The sequence below is a fragment of the Doryrhamphus excisus genome, linkage group LG15 (assembly GCF_037039965.1).
Source record: "Doryrhamphus excisus strain RoL-2023G ecotype Guam linkage group LG15, RoL_Dexc_Guam_v1.1, whole genome shotgun sequence".
NCBI lineage: Eukaryota > Metazoa > Chordata > Actinopteri > Syngnathiformes > Syngnathidae > Doryrhamphus > Doryrhamphus excisus.
In genome coordinates, this window is record NC_136371.1 from 16,899,358 (window position 1) to 16,918,363 (window position 19,006).

Here is a 19,006-nt window from a genome sequence, read left to right on the forward strand (position 1 = left end):
TTTGTAATTTTTTTGTAATTTTTTTTAATTTTTTTGTAATTTTTTTGTACTTTTTTTGTAATTTTTTATATTTTTTTTGTAATTTTTTTGTAATTTTTTTGTAATTTTTTTGTAATTTTTTTATTTTCTTGAAATTTTCTGTAACTGTTTTGTAATTTAAAAAAAAATTAATATATTTTTTTAAAATAATTTTTAAAATTTTTTTTGTAATTTCTCACTGTTGGAGGGTCCCAAAACCTCCAAAAAAAATTTATGGTTTATATGGCACATTTTCTTTAACATAAATTGTATATAATTACAAGATGATAATTCACTAGATTAAATTAGTAATAAATAAATAAATAAATATAATATAAATATATTATTTATAATATATAGTATAATACAGCACTCCACAGCAAGCACATTAAAGGGGAGGTTAAAGGGGAGGTTCCATGCATGTACACGGACACACAGGTCAGTTCCAAATGTGAAAATTGTAAGTAGTACATGGATTTGTATGTTGAAAAAAAAATTTTTTTTTTTTTTCATATGATTTGTTGTGTTGTTTATGTCGTGGCGTAGTTATGAAAAAATAGAAATGGCAGAATTTGTGCCAAAATTAAATTTAAGCAACTGATATTTTGCTGAAACGTAGCCATGTTTTACTACCGATTACTAAAGAATAAAAAAGGTAGACACAAAAAAAATCAGTCAAAATCATAAAAAAATCATTAAAAAATCATTAAAAAATCAGAAAAAAATCAGAAAAAAATCAGAAAAAAATCAGAAAAAAATCAGAAAAAAACATAAAAAAATCATAATAAAAATAGTAAAGGAAAGTCAAAACTGTAATGACCTTCATGATGTGAGTCTTTAGATTGCACACATTACGGTCGACGACCATACATTCCGAGGCTAGTCTTAATCCACATGCACCGTGTGTGTGTGTGTGTATTGCAGCGACTCAAAGAAGATGTTGTGGAATCTCGAGAGCTGCCAGCGTGCGGCGTTCATCAGCACGCCGCAGCCCGCAGGCTGTGGCGGAGACGAGCGCCAGGACGGTCCATTAATGAAACATTAATGCCTCAACTTGGACACAAATAAGCCATCCTGCCCGGACTCCTGTGCCGGGAACCATTAACATCGTCGGTGCGACACACTGCGGCAAAATGCCCCCCCCATGCCCCCGGAGGCTGGGCTAGCCGGGCCCTTGCAGGTAAATGGAGTGGCATCATGTGTGTGCTGGGGGGGGGGGCTGGGATGCGTCTCCATCTGGCCGACCTCTGAACGCATCAACAAATGATGGACCTCTGAGGTTAATAAACCACGTGGATGGTTGTTTTTCCGAAGGGAGGGGTGGGTGTCACATCGATTGGGAATGTTTTTTTTATGGTTGCGTTTTTGATGACAATTTTTGACATTTTGCGTGTTTTCACGTAGTGACAAATGAAAGGAATCGACTTTGATATTTCTCATATCATTAAAAAAGCCTATAGTTAATATAATCATCACTCCTTTTTGTATCATTTTGCATGTTTTTTTAATATTTCAACTTAAATAATTGGTGACATTTTTTTCATCAGAATATTACAACTTTATTCTTAAAATAAATTGACTTTATGCTCCTAATATTACAACTCCCCCATAATTTTCAAAAAAAACCAACTTCATTTATTTTTTTCTCATATTACGACTTTTACAAAATATAACATAACCTACAGTATAACATATATTTTTAAATATTTCAATTCCATGCCACAAAAATAATATTATTTTTCCTCCCAATTTTACAAAAAAATTCTTGTAAATTTTCTTCTTTTTTCCAATAATATTTTGACTTTATTGTAAAATTATACCTTTATCTACTACCAATCTTTGCCCAAATGACAACTTTATTACTATATTATTATTATAAATATTTCAACTTAAATAATTGGTGACATTTTTTTCATCAGAATATTACAACTTTATTCTTAAAATAAATTGACTTTATGCTCCCAATATTACAACTCCCCCATAATTTTCAAAAAAAAACAACTTCATTTAATTTTTTCTCATATTACGACTTTTACAAAATATAACATAACCTACAGTATAACATATATTTTTAAATATTTCAATTCCATGCCACAAAAATGATATTATTTTTCCTCCCAATTTTAAAAAAAAATTCTTGTAAATTTTCTTATTTTTTTCAATAATATTTTGACTTTATTGTAAAATTATACCTTTATCTACTACCAATCTTTACCCAAATGACAACTTTATTACTATATTATTATTATAAATATTTCAACTTCAATAATTGGTGACATTTTTTTCATCAGAATATTACAACTTTATTCTTAAAATAAATTGACTTTATGCTCCCAATATTACAACTCCCCCATTATAATAAAAAAAACATAACTTCATTTATTTTTTCTCATATTACGACTTTTACAAAAATATAACATAAACTACAGTATAACATATATTTTTAAATATTTCAATTCCATGCCACTAAAATGAGACTAATATTTTTTTCTCGCAATTTTACAAAAAAAACGTTTTAAATTTTTTTTTTCTTCCTAATAATATTTAGACTTTATTGTATCATTTTTGTTTTTCTTCATGTTACATCTTTGATTTTTTTTTTTGCTCAATATTTAGATTTTATCCTTCAGAAAATTGCAGCAAATTTTTTTCCATTTCTGTACTTGTGGCGTTTTTTTTTTTTTTTTTTAATTTTCCAACTACTTTTTTCTCATAATATTAAGGCCTTAAAAATATTGTATGACTTCTTTTCACTTTAATATTTCAGGTTTATGTGACTAAAGTGACGTTATTACAAGATTAAAATATTTAATCGCGATTAATCACAGTTTTTCCGCAGTTAACTCAGAATTAATCACATTTAATCGCAGATAGAAATAAGTTTTTATCTATAATAAGTAGGGGGAAAACGATATATCAAATTTTATGGTGTTTTTGGTCTGGAATGGGTTTGGTGTACTACGGGAATTGGGTATTAGACTGGCCCGTGCCCCATTTTCCACCCACTGACATGCGGACACCCCCTCAAGAGGAATGTGAGCTGATGGACCTCGCCTCCCGAAGTGGGTACTAGGTTGAAAAAGTGACAACGACCTTTGGGATCCGTCAGCCGAGAGGTCAACGCTGTCGCCATCCGTCTGAATGAATGCATCGCCTCTGATCGTGATTCGGCTTTTATTTAATTACGAGTATATGAATGCATGTCCCGCTCCGGCGTAATGTTGTTATTGGACATCACGGAAAGTGTAATTGAGACAACGCGGGGCATTACCAGCTGACTGATGCGTCTTTGCACGACGCGCCGCTCCCTGTTTCTTAATTACAATCTCGGATCACCGTGTCATCTCTGCAATCGCGTGTTTCCTCGACGTGTTGGCAGTCTGGGAGGGGCGGGGCAAAGTCAGTCCATCCCAATCCCAATCAGGAAAAACAACTGAGGAAGATAAACGGAAGCTCCCACTCAAGTTTCCCACTCAAGTATGAAGAGCTTTTTTAAAAGTCGGAATTTTATGAATACAGAAAAAAACAAATCAAGTTGAAAATTGACACAAAAAAAAAAGCTGAAACATTTGGAAAATTAAAAACAAAAGCAGACATAAAATAATAAATATTTTTTTGTGTTAAAAAAAGTTTTTTTCTAGTTTTTTTAACTAGAAAAAAAGTTAACATTTCAACTCACAAATGTCATTTTAGTTGCATAGAAGTGGAAAATATGTTTTTTTAATGGGAAAACAAATCAAAATAAATTTGTGGAAAAAAGTTATAATATTCTGTAAATAAAGCCACAATATTATGAAAAAATATTACAAACATAAAAAAGGAAATATCTGCAAAAAAATGAAAATATCAGAAAGAATAAAAATATTAAGAAAAAAAGATGTATCCCAAAATTGGAAAATATGTTTTTTTAATGGGAAAACAAATCAAAATAAAGTTAGGGAAAAAAGTTATAATATTCTGTGAATAAAACCACAATATTATGAAAAAAATTACAAATATAAAAAAGGAAATATCTGTAAAAAAATGAAAATATCACAAAGAATAAAAATATTAAGAAAAAAAGATGTATCCCAAAATTGGAAAATATGTTTTTTTAATGGGAAAACAAATCAAAATAAAGTTGGGGAAAAAAGTTATAATATTCTGTGAATAAAACCACAATATTATGAAAAAAATACAAATATAAAAAAAGGAAATATCTGTAAAAAAAAAATGAAAATATCACAAAGAATAAAAATATTAAGAAAAAAAGATGTATCCCAAAATTGGAAAATATGTTTTTTTAATGGGAAAACAAATCAAAATAAAGTTAGGGAAAAAAGTTATAATATTCTGTGAATAAAACCACAATATTATGAAAAAATACAAATATAAAAAAAGGAAATATCTGTAAAAAAAATAAAAATACCACAAAGAATAAAAATATTAAGAAAAAAAGATGTATCCCAAAATTGGAAAATATGTTTTTTTAATGGGAAAACAAATCAAAATAAAGTTGGGGAAAAAAGTTATAATATTCTGTGAATAAAACCACAATATTATGAAAAAAATACAAATATAAAAAAAGGAAATATCTGTAAAAAAAATGAAAATATCACAAAGAATAAAAATATTAAGAAAAAAAGATGTATCCCAAAATTGGAAAATATGTTTTTTTAATGGGAAAGAAAATCAAAATAAAGTTAGGGAAAAAAGTTATAATATTCTGTGAATAAAACCACAATATTATGAAAAAAATTACAAATATAAAAAAGGAAATATCTGTAAAAAATGAAAATATCACAAAGAATAAAAATATTAAGAAAAAAAGATGTATGCCAACAAAAAGGTTGCAATATTATGATAATAAACTGAAAACAATATTTTTTTATACATAAAATATGCATTTTTTTAAAAGTGAAACGCAGAATATAAACTAAAAACAATATAATTTTTTATATATAAAATATGCATTTTTTTAAAAGTTTTTTTAGGTTGGGGAAAAACGTTTAATATTATGGGAATAAAGAAAATAATAATAAAGAAAGTAAAATAAATTACCAAGATTATTTGAGAAGAAAGTCAAAATATTTGTAAAATAATAAAAAACGCTGTCGTTTTAAGAAAGCATAAAGTCAAAATATTAAGCGAAAAAAAGATGTACAGTATGCTAACAAGACAATTTCGAAAATTTATGAGAATAATCTTGTTGCATCCACGATGCACGGTTGCTCATTTGCATCCCCAAATGAGCTAGTCGGCAGCGTACCGCGAGTACGGGAAGCTTGTCGGATCTGAACGGGGTTGGCAGGAGGTGTCTCCTGAAACGTGGTCACCTTCACCTCGTGCACTTGACACACGCCCAGCGTCAGGCCATTAAATACACATTAGGCCTCTCTGAGGGGACGGGGAGATGCTGTTAGCGTGCAGAAATCTTGCCGGCGGTGTAAAGAATCACAGGTTTGAGCGCACATAAAAGCAGCAGCAGCCGTGTGTCACTTTGTATCCGGACAGCGGGTCATTACGCTGATTTCTTTCCTCCCTTCCGAGGTTGATAATGGCGACCGGGTCAGGAGAGGGGGGCCCGTGTCCATTTGTCCATCCCCAAGAGGGGGAGTTAAAGTCATCCACTGCCGCCACCAGGATGGCATTAACTCCATGCTTTTCTCCTTGATGCTGTGAATCATTTATAGTCAGAAACCTGCAATGGCTGCTCCGCTTGTCACATCACATTAGGTCCGCGTTGACAAAGCCAACTTCCGCAAAGTAGGATTCCTCCTTTATAAATATAATATTTGGGTATTTGGAGCATTGAAAACCTGTTTACTACCTTCGAAACACACTTTTGAACATTATTGGAGCCCTCTGGACATGAAATAACACCCCTATAGTACCTTGCACTCCTATTACCCAATATAGTAAAACCCAATCAGAGAAAATAAGATATACTATAACACATAGAAAAACCTTTTATATATGCTTTGGAATATTAGAGACCCTCGACATGAAATAACACCCCTATAGTCACCTTTACTCTCCTATTAACCAATGTAGTAGAAGCAAAAAGACAAACAAAGACATAAAACACAGCAAAAAGCGTGTTTACGACATCCTAAATACCTTCTTTTTTTTACATTATTAGAGCCCTCTACAAATGAAATAACACCCCTATAGTCACATTTACATTCCTATTACATAATATAGTAGAAGCAATAAGACAAAAAAAGACATATAACACATCCAAAACATGTTTACGACATCCTAAATACACTTTTTAACATTAATAGAGCCCTCTAGAAATGAAATAACACCCCTATAGTCATGTTTACAGTCCTATTAACCAGTGTAGTAGAAGCAATAAGACAAAAAAGACATATAACACATCACAAACGTGTTTACGGCATCCAAAATACACTTTTTAACATTACTAGAGCCCTCTAGAAATGAAATAACACCCCTATAGTCACCTTTACACTCTTATTAACCAATGTAGTAGAAGCAATAAGACAAAAAAGACATATAACAACGTCCTAAATACACTTGTTTTACATTATTAGAGCCCTCCAGAAATGAAATAACACCCCTATAGTCACCTTTACAGTAGTATTAACCAATGTAGTAAAAGCAATAAGACAAAAAAAGACATATAACACATCACAAACGTGTTTATGGCCTCCTAACTGCACTTTTGAACATTATTAGAGCCCTCTGGAAATGAAATAACACCCCTATAGTCACATTTACACTCCTATTAACCGATGTAGTAAAAACAATAAGACAAAAAAAGACATAACACATCACAAACATCTCAAACGACATCCTAAATACACTTTTAAACATTATTAGAGCCCTCTAAAAATGAAATAACACCCCTATAGTCATGTTTACACTCCTATTAACCAATCTAGTAGAAGCAATAAGACAAAAAAAAGACATATAACATATCCAAAATGTGTTTACAACATCCTAAATACACTTTTATTATACATTATTAGAGCCCTCTAGACACGAAATAACACCCCTATAGTCACCTTTACATTCATATTAACAATGTAGTAGAAGCAATAAGACAAAAAAGACATATAACACATCATAAACGTGTTTACGATGTCATAAATACACTTTTTAACATTATTAGAGCCCTCTAGAAATGAAATAACACCCCTATAGTCACCTTTACTCTCCAATTAACCAATGTAGTAGAAACATTAAGACAAACAAAGACATATAACACATCCAAAATGTGTTTACGACATCCCAAATACACTTTTTTTTAACATTATTAGAGCCCTCTAGAAATGAAATAACACCCCTATAGTCACCTTTACATTGATATTCACCAATGTAGTAGAAACAATAAGACAAAAATAGACATATAACACATCACAAACGTGTTTGCAACCTCCTAAATGCACTTTTTTCGATTATTAGAGCCCTCCAGAAATTAAATAACACCCCTATAGTCACCTTTGCATTCCTATTAACCAATGTAGTAGAAGCAATAAGACAAAAAAGACATATAACACATCACAAACATGTTTACAGCCTCCTAAATACACCTTTTAACATTATTAGAGCCCTCTAGAAATGAAATAACACCCCTATAGTCACGTTTACATTCCTATTACACAATATAGTAGAAGCAATAAGACAAAAATAGACATATAACACATCACAAACATCACAAACAACATCCTAAATACACTTTTGAACATTATTAGAGCCCTCCAGAAATGAAATAACACCCCTATAGTCACCTTTACATTCCTATTAACCAATGCAGTACAAACAATAAGACAAAAAAAGACATATAACACATCCAAAATGTGTTTAGGACATCCTAAATACACTTTTTAACATTACTAGAGCCCTCTAGAAATGAAATAACACCCCTATAGTCACGTTTACACTCCTATTAACCAATGTAGTAGAAGCAATAAGACAAAAAAAAGACATATAACACATCCAAAATGTGTTTAGGACATCCTAAATACACTTTTTAACATTAATAGAGCCCTCTAGAAATGAAATAACACCCCTATAGTCACATTTACACTCCTATTAAGCGATGTAGTAAAAACAATAAGACAAAAAAAAACATATAACACATCACAAACGTCTCAAACGACATCTTGAATACACTTGTAAACATTACTAGAGCCCTCCAGAAATGAAATAACACCCCTATAGTCACCTTTACATTCCTATTAACCAATGCAGTACAAACAATAAGACAAAAAAAGACATATAACACATCACAAACATCTCAAACGACATCCTAAATACAATTTTAAACATTATTAGAGCCCTCTAAAAATTAAATAACACCCCTATAGTCATGTTTACACTCCTATTAACCAATCTAGTAGAAGCAATAAGACAAAAAAAGACATATAACATATCCAAAATGTGTTTACAACATCCTAAATACACTTTTATTTTACATTATTAGAGCCCTCTAGACATGAAATAACACCCCTATAGTCACGTTTACATTCCTATTAACCAATGTAGTAGAAGCAATAAGACAAAAAAGACATATAACACATCACAAACGTGTTTACAGCCTCCTAAATACACCTTTTAACATTATTAGAGCCCTCTAGAAATGAAATAACACCCCTATAGTCACATTTACATTCCTATTACACAATATAGTAGAAGCAATAAGACAAAAATAGACATATAACACATCACAAACATCACAAACAACATCCTAAATACACTTTTGAACATTATTAGAGCCCTCCAGAAATGAAATAACACCCCTATAGTCACCTTTACATTCCTATTAACCAATGCAGTACAAACAATAAGACAAAAAAAGACATATAACACATCCAAAATGTGTTTAGGACATCCTAAATACACTTTTTAACATTAATAGAGCCCTCTAGAAATGAAATAACACCCCTATAGTCACGTTTACACTCCTATTAACCAATGTAGTAGAAGCAATAAGACAAAAAAAAAGACATATAACACATCCAAAATGTGTTTAGGACATCCTAAATACACTTTTTAACATTATTAGAGCCCTCTAGAAATGAAATAACACCCCTATAGTCACATTTACACTCCTATTAAGCGATGTAGTAGAAGCAATAAGACAAAAAAAAGACATATAACACATCCAAAATGTGTTTAGGACATCCTAAATACACTTTTTAACATTACTAGAGCCCTCTAGAAATGAAATAACACCCCTATAGTCACATTTACACTCCTATTAAGCGATGTAGTAAAAACAATAAGACAAAAAAAAACATATAACACATCACAAACGTCTCAAACGACATCTTGAATACACTTGTAAACATTACTAGAGCCCTCCAGAAATGAAATAACACCCCTATAGTCACCTTTACATTCCTATTAACCAATGCAGTACAAACAATAAGACAAAAAAAGACATATAACACATCCAAAATGTGTTTAGGACATCCTAAATACACTTTTTAACATTACTAGAGCCCTCTAGAAATGAAATAACACCCCTATAGTCACGTTTACACTCCTATTAACCAATGTAGTAGAAGCAATAAGACAAAAAAAAGACATATAACACATCCAAAATGTGTTTAGGACATCCTAAATACACTTTTTAACATTAGTAGAGCCCTCTAGAAATGAAATAACACCCCTATAGTCACATTTACACTCCTATTAAGCGATGTAGTAAAAACAATAAGACAAAAAAAAAACATATAACACATCACAAACGTCTCAAACGACATCTTGAATACACTTGTAAACATTACTAGAGCCCTCCAGAAATGAAATAACACCCCTATAGTCACCTTTACATTCCTATTAACCAATGCAGTACAAACAATAAGACAAAAAAAGACATAACACATCCAAAATGTGTTTAGGACATCCTAAATACACTTTTTAACATTACTAGAGCCCTCTAGAAATGAAATAACACCCCTATAGTCACGTTTACACTCCTATTAACCAATGTAGTAGAAGCAATAAGACAAAAAAAAGACATATAACACATCCAAAATGTGTTTACGACATCCTAAATACACTTTTTAACATTAATAGAGCCCTCTAGAAATGAAATAACACCCCTATAGTCACGTTTACACTCCTATTAACCAATGTAGTAGAAGCAATAAGACAAAAAAAAGACATATAACACATCCAAAATGTGTTTAGGACATCCTAAATACACTTTTTAACATTAATAGAGCCCTCTAGAAATGAAATAACACCCCTATAGTCACATTTACACTCCTATTAAGCGATGTAGTAGAAGCAATAAGACAAAAAAAAGACATATAACACATCCAAAATGTGTTTAGGACATCCTAAATACACTTTTTAACATTAATAGAGCCCTCTAGAAATGAAATAACACCCCTATAGTCACATTTACACCCCTATTAAGCGATGTAGTAAAAACAATAAGACAAAAAAAAAATCACAAACGTCTCAAACGACATCTTGAATACACTTGTAAACATTACTAGAGCCCTCCAGAAATGAAATAGCACCCCTATAGTCACGTTTACAGTACTATTACTCAATATAGTAGCCATAGTAGGCGAAAATAAGACATTTAAGGCCACTCCAGCACGGCTGGAACGGCGTGGCGTGGTGCGAGCGCCCCAACGGTGCAGATGGCACGGAATCGAAGATGAGTTGGCAACGGTGACCTTGGCCGTGTTTATCTGACCATGTCTGACATTGGCCACCCCGTTAGCCCGTTAGCAATATTGTTGTTTACGACCTGGAGCCGGCCGGCTTTGGACGGGACCGCCGCGTTTTATTGGTCGATGTCGGACGGACAGCTGCTGCCTTTGGCCGCTCACCAAACGGCCTAATCAATGCGGGACGAGGCGGCCATTACCTGGGAGCGAGCTGCCCTTCCAGCCACCATTTTAACTTTTCCATTTTTTTGTATAGCTTGATCCCGTCTATCATCTTTTGCACATTCTCTAACCCCGCCTTTCTTCCCGCTTCCAGTCGCATCCCGGGAGCGAGACAGCTGTGAAAACAGTACGGAATCTGCTCGCCAGACAACGGCTCGCCGCTTTATCTTTAAATTTTAACCAGATTTTCCAGGGATATTAGAGGAAACAAAAGGCTCAGCGTTCCTGTGTTGTTGCGTTCAAAGCTCTTTTCCGTAACTTTGATGGGAGAATTGTGCGGAATGAAAAGGGAACGGGAGGGAGCGGAATGTGTTCGGGATGACTTCTGTGCGTTTTGGAGCGAGGTGTCACTTAACCGCTCCATAAATTTGCATCTGTTAAGATAAACGCTAAGCGCTCCTTGAGATCCGAAGGCGAGGGTATCGTACCCTCATCCTGATGCCGTGTCACATGCTTCCAATTGGAACAAACTTTTCCGCTTCCAATTCCAAGACTCACAACACTTTTCTTTGAAGTAAAGTAAACTAAAGTCAAAAGTCCTGAATATGAACAGGGATGCAACTAACCATTATTCTCTCACTTAAGCCCTCCATCAGGGGTGTCCAAAGTGCGGCCCAGGGGCCTTTTTTGTAACACTGTATTAAAAAAAAATGCACGCTAACTCTGTAGCCACAAGCTGCAACAAATATTGATGGGAAATGGAGAAAGAAACAAATATTTACATTGGTAAAGTTAGCTTAAAGTTAGCCCTGGCAGATGGCTCTTGTAGCAAGACAAAGGTTTTTATTGTCATGTTACATGTTAGTGTGAGAGGTCGCACTTGCTCACATTTTGTATTTAGTGGTGTTTAAGCTAATATGCTAATAATAAAGAAAAAAAGTAATACAAAAATATACTTGCTTTACATCAAATTTGATGTAATTAGCGTTGTAATTATCATTTGTCACAAAGATATGTTTCCTACTTAAAAACTTATTTCCATCTGCAATTAAATGTCATTAATTGTGAGTTAACTATGAACAAAATGTGATTAATCATGATCAAATATTTTAATTGATTAAAAGCCCTAAGATTTACATAAGAAACAAATAAAACAAGAAATCAATTAAAAATAAATAAATACAAATAATTGTAGCAATATAAAAAAATAGCTGTAATTTTTGAAAAACTAAGTCAAAATATTACAATAAAAAGTTACAATAAAATGAGAAAAAGAGTCACAGTTTCAGAAGAATAAAAATAGTAGTTTAAAAAATGTTTTCAAGCTGAAATATATATATATTTTAAAAAATTAACTCGTACCTTTTATAAGAAACAAACAAAACCAAGAAAATAATTGTTGTTATTACAGGAAAAAAATAAAAATTGGAAAATTTGGTTAATATTGTGGGAAAAAATTCATAAGAGATTTCCAAGAAGGAATATGAAAGATTTGGAACATTTATTTTGAAAAAAACAAGAGCAAAAATAAAAAAAACACCGTAATTTTATAAAAAATAAAGTCAAAATACTAAGAGAAAAAAGGTTGCAATTTTACAAGAATAAAAATAGTAATTAAAAAAATGTTTTCAAGCTGAAATATATATATTAAAAAAAAAATTAAGTCATACTTTTTATAAGAAACAAAACAAAGAAAGAGTTGGAACATTTATTTTGAAAAAAATAAGAGCAAAAATAAAAAAAAATATTTATAAAAATAAAGTCAAAATACTAAGAGAAAAAAGGTTGCAATTTTACAAGAATAAAAATAGTAATTAAAAAAATGTTTTCAAGCTGAAATATATATATTTTTAAAAAATTAAGTTGTACTTTTTATAAGAAACAAACAAAACCAAGAAAATAATTGTTGTTATTACAGGAAAAAAATAAAAATTGGAAAATTAGGTTAATATTGTGGAAAAAATTCACAAGAGATTTCCAAGAAGGAATGTGAAAAAGTTGGAACATTTATTTTGAAAAAAAAATATTTTTAAAAAGAAAGTCAAAATACTAAGAGAAAAAAGGTTGCAATTTTACAAGAATAAAAATAGTAATTAAAAAAATGTTCAAGCTGAAATATATATTAAAAAAAATTAAGTAATACTTTTTATAAGAAACAAACAAAACAAAGAAAGAGTTGGAACATTTATTTTGAAAAAAAACAAGAGCAAAAAAAAAAAAATTCATAAAAATAAAGTCAAAATACTAAGAGAAAAAAGGTTGCAATTTTACAAGAATAAAATAGTAATTAAAAAAAATTTCAAGCTGAAATATATATTTTTAAAAAATTAAGTTGTACTTTTTATAAGAAACAAACAAAACAAAGAAAATAATTGTTGTTATTACAGAAAAAAATTTTGAAAAAATTAGGTTAATATTGTGGGAAAAAATTCACAAGAGATTTCCAAGAAGGAATGTGAAAGATCTTGAACATTTATTTTGAAAAAAACAGGAGCAAAAATACAAAAAACACTGTAATTTTATAAAAAATAAAGTCAAAATACTAAGAGAAAAAAGGTTGCAATTTTACAATAATAAACTCAGAATATTATGAGAAAATTTTATTTCAGTTGCAAAAAGCTGAAATATTAAATATTTGTTCAAGTTGCGATATTATGAAAAAAATATAAAATTTAATAATTTTTTTGGAAAATTATTTTGAAAATCTCTAAATCAAATCCCCCGTTTTCCTGCAACCATGTCCAATATCCTCGGACAAGATAACCCCCAGCTGCTCCTGATGTTTTTTCCCCAGTATATCACAGTCCAGCGTCAAGCATCATTCCACAATAAGAGTCTTAAATCAGCAGGAAGTGGAAAACAATGTCAAAATAATACTACTTCCTCCCCCACTGACCGTCACCGGGCTGGTTTTACTTGCGTGCCATGTATAAAACACCAAGTGGGAATAGGTCTGACTGATCTAACCCATCTAATATGCGACTTTATCTCCCTTTTTTGCTCATAAGTTGCAAATGGCTTCATTAAAACAAAAGCACGGCCATAGGGAGCGCATAAAACATGCTGCTGCTTCCTAATATGGTATTTATGACCGGGGCTAAATGTAGAGTGAATTAAAGTTTAAAGGATTGCAGTCAGGTAGACGCGCCAGCGTTTGTGCAGGAATATCCATTAACAAGATGAAAGACGAGAATGTGTGTGTGTGTGTGTGCACGTGTGTGTGCATGTGATTCTCACATCGCCGCCGGTGGTAAGTTGGCTATTCGGCCTCATCGCTGCACGTGGAATGAAGACGTCTTTGTGTTTTTACGTAGCAAGCGGAAGTATTTGTATTTAACTACAATTTTATATAAATACTATAAGAAAACTACATTCAAATATTTAATGTGATAAGAAACTAATATGAAAATAATAACATTACAACAAATAATTTATATTTTATTTTTGAATTTTCAAAAAGTTTTCAGAGAATCACAAAATTACTTAAAATATTTAAATCTCATTAAATATAAAAACAAACTTACATTAAATATTTTTGTGTAATTTGTAAATATTTTGAATTATATATTTTTATTTTTAATACAAAAAATATTCAATATTTAAATATATTGATTACATGAAAAACAAAAATTTCATGTAAATGTTTTTGAGAGTATCACAAAATTATGTTCAATATTTTGAACTTCATTTTTACATAACCTGAAGCATGTATTTTAAAATATATATATATATATATATTTGACATTTTGATCAACTATTTTGTTTAAAAAAAATGAAATATTAATAATAGTTGCATTTTAAAATAAGAGTATTTTAAGAGTATCACACAATTTCTTTAAAAGTAAAAATTAGCGCAGTCAATTGATCAAAATATTTGGTCGTGATTAATCTAAAATTAACCCATAGTTAACTCAGAATTAATCACATTTAATCGCTGATAGAAATAAGTTTTATTCTATTCTAAGTAGGGTAAATTTCTTTGTTGCAAACAATTTGATGTGCAACTACAACGATAATTACATCAAATTTATATAGTCATAAAATACATTAAAAAAATTATTAAAAATACATTTAATATTTTAATGTAATTAATACATTTGACTGATTTTTTATTAAATATTTGGTACAGTTTGGTTTTGTTTAAAAATTAAATACTTGAAATATTTAGGTTTTGGAAATAACAAAGATTAGGTTATATGAATAAACGCAAATACTTCAGACGATCACAAAATATTTAAAATTAAATTAAGATAATTATTATATAACAAAGTAAAAATAAAATACTTAATATAAACATATAAAAATAAAATAATAAAATATTTTCATATAATTCATGCACATTACAAAATGATGTCACATTTTTAATATTTGTATACAAATGCTTCAAATGACTAGATGAAATATTTGACATACACACTCCACAATCATACTACGTATAGTACATGTACAGTACTGCTTAGAGTGGCTACCATGAGGTGCATCCTTTCATTTTCCAGCGTAAACAATCAACGTGTCACAAGCGTAACAAAGGAAATAAAGTCATCATCCCCGCAGAGCCGTGCATACTTCATCTGATCACATTTTTTGCAAATATGCAAATGTGAGCAGCCGCTTCATTATTTATGCCCTGAAATCCTTTTCATTCATGTACGTATCTGGAAGTTGTGTCAGGCTGACGTGGGGTCGAAAGGAACCGTTCTTGTGCAAACATATTCATATATTCTTCTTTATATTAGTGCTTGTTTGCCTTGCGGCCATCACCGACTCCAGTTCAAAGTTGACCCACTTTCGGTTTACACATGTGATGCGCGAAGAGGCCTCGGCCTGAGTCTATTGTTGCGTACACTAAATACTCCATTTGCATTTTTTTTACAATTTTATTTATTTTATTTTATTTTAAATTTTTTTATTATTATAAAAAAATTTATGTATTTATTATTTTTTATTATTATTATTTTTATTTATTTATTATTTTATTATTATTAATTTTATTTATTTATTTATTATTAATTTTAAATGTGATTTTTTTTCATTTAATGTATTTTTTTTTACATAAAAAAAATCCCGGCCTTTTATTGTGGCCAGCCTAAAACGCGCCTTTACAATAATCAAGCTGTCCAATCAGGACCTGAGATTTTGACAGATTTTGACAGACGGGAGATTTTCAAAATATTAAAAAAAAAATCAAAAAATGAATTCAATTTTATTATTTTTTTCATAATATCGTAACTTGAACAAACATTTAATATTTCAGCTTTTTGAAACTGAAATACATTTTTCTCTCATAATATTCTTTATTTATTCGTTTATTCTTGTAAAATTGCAACCTTTTTTCTCTTAGTATTTTGACTTTATTTTTATAAAATTACAGTGTTTTTTATTTTTGCTCTTGGTTTTTTCAAAATAAATTTTGTATTGAAACATTCCTTCTTGGAAATCTCTTGTGTTAACCTAATTTTCCAATTTTTATTTTTTTTTCCTGTAATAACAACATTTATTTTGTTTGTTTTGTTTGTTTCTTATAAAAAGTATGACTCAATTAAAAAAATATATTTATATTTCAGCTTGAAAACATTTTTTCAATTACTATTTTTATTCTTGTAAAATTGCAACTTTTTTCTCTTAGTATTTTGACTTTATTTTTATAAAATTACAGTGTTTTTTTTAATTTTTGCTCTTGTTTTTTTTCAAAATAAATGTTCCAACTCTTTCACATTCCTTCTTGTAAATCTCTTGTGAATTTTTTCCCACAATATTAACCAAAATTTCCAATTTTTACTTTTTTTTCCTGTAATAACAACATTTATTTTGTTTGTTTTGTTTGTTTCTTATAGAAAGTATGACTTATTTTTTTTTAAATATATATTTCAGCTTGAAAACATTTTTTTAATTACTATTTTTATTCTTGTAAAATTGCAACCTTTTTTCTCTTAGTATTTTGACTTTATTTTTATAAAAATTACAGTGTTGTTTTTTTTTTGCTCTTGTTTTTTTCAATATAAATGTTCCAACTCTTTCACATTCCTTCTTGGAAATCTCTTGTGAATTTTTTCCCACAACATTAACCAAAATTTCCAATTTGTACTTTTTTTTTCCTGTAATAACAACAATTATTTTCTTTGTTTTGTTTGTTTCTTATAAAAAGTATGACAGCTTGAAAACATTTTTTTAATTACTATTTTTATTCTTGTAAAATTGCAACCTTTTTTCTCTTAGTATTTTGACTTTATTTTTATAAAATTACAGTGTTTTTTTTTATTTTTGCTCTTGTTTTTTTTTTTTTTTTCAAATTAAATGTTCCAACTCTTTCACATTCCTTCTTGGAAATCTCTTGTGAATTTTTTCCCACAATATTAACCAAATTTTCCAATTTTTACTTTTTTTTCCTGTAATAACAACAATTATTTTCTTTGTTTTGTTTGTTTCTTATAAAAAGTATGACTTAATTTAAAAAATATATATTTATTATATTTATATATATATTTCACCTTGAAAACATTTTTTAATTACTGTTTTTATTCTTGTAAAATTGCAATTTTTTTCTCTTAGTATTTTGACTTTATTTTTTATAAAATTACAGTGGTTTTTTTTTGCTCTTGTTTTTTTCAAAATAAATATTCTAACTCTTTCACATTCTTTCTTGGAAATCTCTTGTGAATTTTATGAACAAACATTTAATATTTCAGCTTTTTGCAACTGATTTTTTTTTCTCTCATAATAATCAGTAAAATTGCAACTTTTTTCTCTTAATATTTTGACTTTATTTTTGTTTTATTGTGTTATGATTATGGGTTGAGGGAAGCCCAGGTGAGCATTCGCTGCCAGCACAGGTCGTGCACGTGAGTCGGTATGGCGTGCATGCCGGCATAATGACCCCCCCCCCCCACCACCACTTCGCTCTGCTTCTCCCGTGAGGCACACCCACCTTTTTAGCACACAGATGGGCGAGAAAGGTTCACTCGCTTCCATGTGACCTCTGTTGAATGTAAAAACGTGTGACACAAAGTGGCGCGGCTTCATATTTGTTTAGCGGTGACTGACTCCCGGCCGCCGCGTAATGGCACAACTCCAGTCGCCGGATCACCGGAGGCGGTGCCGGCGCCGGGGGAGAACCTGTGATCACCGTGCTGCTGATTTATGCATGAACCATGTGCTCGCTTTTGTGAGACAGAAGGATGCCATGTTAACAGATGAGACGTTCGGACAAGGAGACATCCTGGATCTGGTGATGCGGGGAGGAAATGGAGGCAACGGGGGCCTTCCACAAAGACATCAAATCATCTGCTGCTCCGCTGGTACCGGCTACCTGCCTGCTACGGCCATCTGTCAGCTATCAACTTTTATTTCTGTTTTTGTCTGAATAGTTCCACTTTCTTCTTCAATAATATTTGTAAAGACTTTATTCCTATTATAATAAAACATATATATATTTTTTTTTTTTATCATTAAAAAAAAAATTTCTTGAGTATTTCAACCCTACAGGACCACAATGATACAATATTTTTTCATATTATAAGTTTATTTGTGATTTTTTTTCTTGTTAGAATATTATTTTTTGTCTTAATAGTTTGACTTAATTTTTTTAATTTTTTTTATATTTTTAATTTTCCACTTATTTCAATTTTCTACTTGCAAAAATTTTTTTTATTCCCATAATATTCTAACTTTTCCCCCACCTCAGTTTTTAATATTATTTAATATCATGTTAGTTATTTAAAAATAAAAAAATACAAATATTTAAACTCTACGCTACCAAATTTTCTTTTGTCATAATAGTACAAGTTTCCTCTACGAAAATTGTGACTTTTTTCTTGTTAAGGTACATTTTACTATTTTTTTCTTATCATTTTCAGATTTTTTTTCTTGAGTATTTCAACCCTACGGGACCAAAATGATGCAATATTTTCTCATATTATACATTTATTTGTGATTTTTTTCTTGTTAGAATATTACTTTTTTGTCTTAATAGTTTGACTTAATTTTTTTAATTTTTTTTATATTTTAAATTTTCCACTTATTTCAATTTTCTACTTGCAAAAAATTTTTTTATTCCCATAATATTCTAACATTTCCCCCACCTTAGTTTAAAAAAAAAATACAACTTTATTTTCTTTTTTCCCCATCATATTAGTTATTTAAAAATAAAAAAATACAAATATTTAAACTCTACGCTACCAAATTTTTTT

General features: G+C 30.1%; 1 long non-coding RNA gene across 2 annotated transcripts in view; it reads left to right on the forward strand.

Moving 5' to 3' along the window:
• LOC131104614 (uncharacterized) overlaps positions 1 to 18,143 on the forward strand; it is a 201,613-nt gene extending 183,470 nt beyond the window's left edge. For both annotated transcript variants that reach the window (XR_013629892.1, XR_013629893.1), the window contains exons 3-4: positions 943 to 1,198; positions 17,992 to 18,143. This is a non-coding gene — a long non-coding RNA (uncharacterized LOC131104614). The remainder of the gene's footprint in view (positions 1 to 942; positions 1,199 to 17,991) is intronic.
• Positions 18,144 to 19,006: the final 863 nt, after the last annotated feature.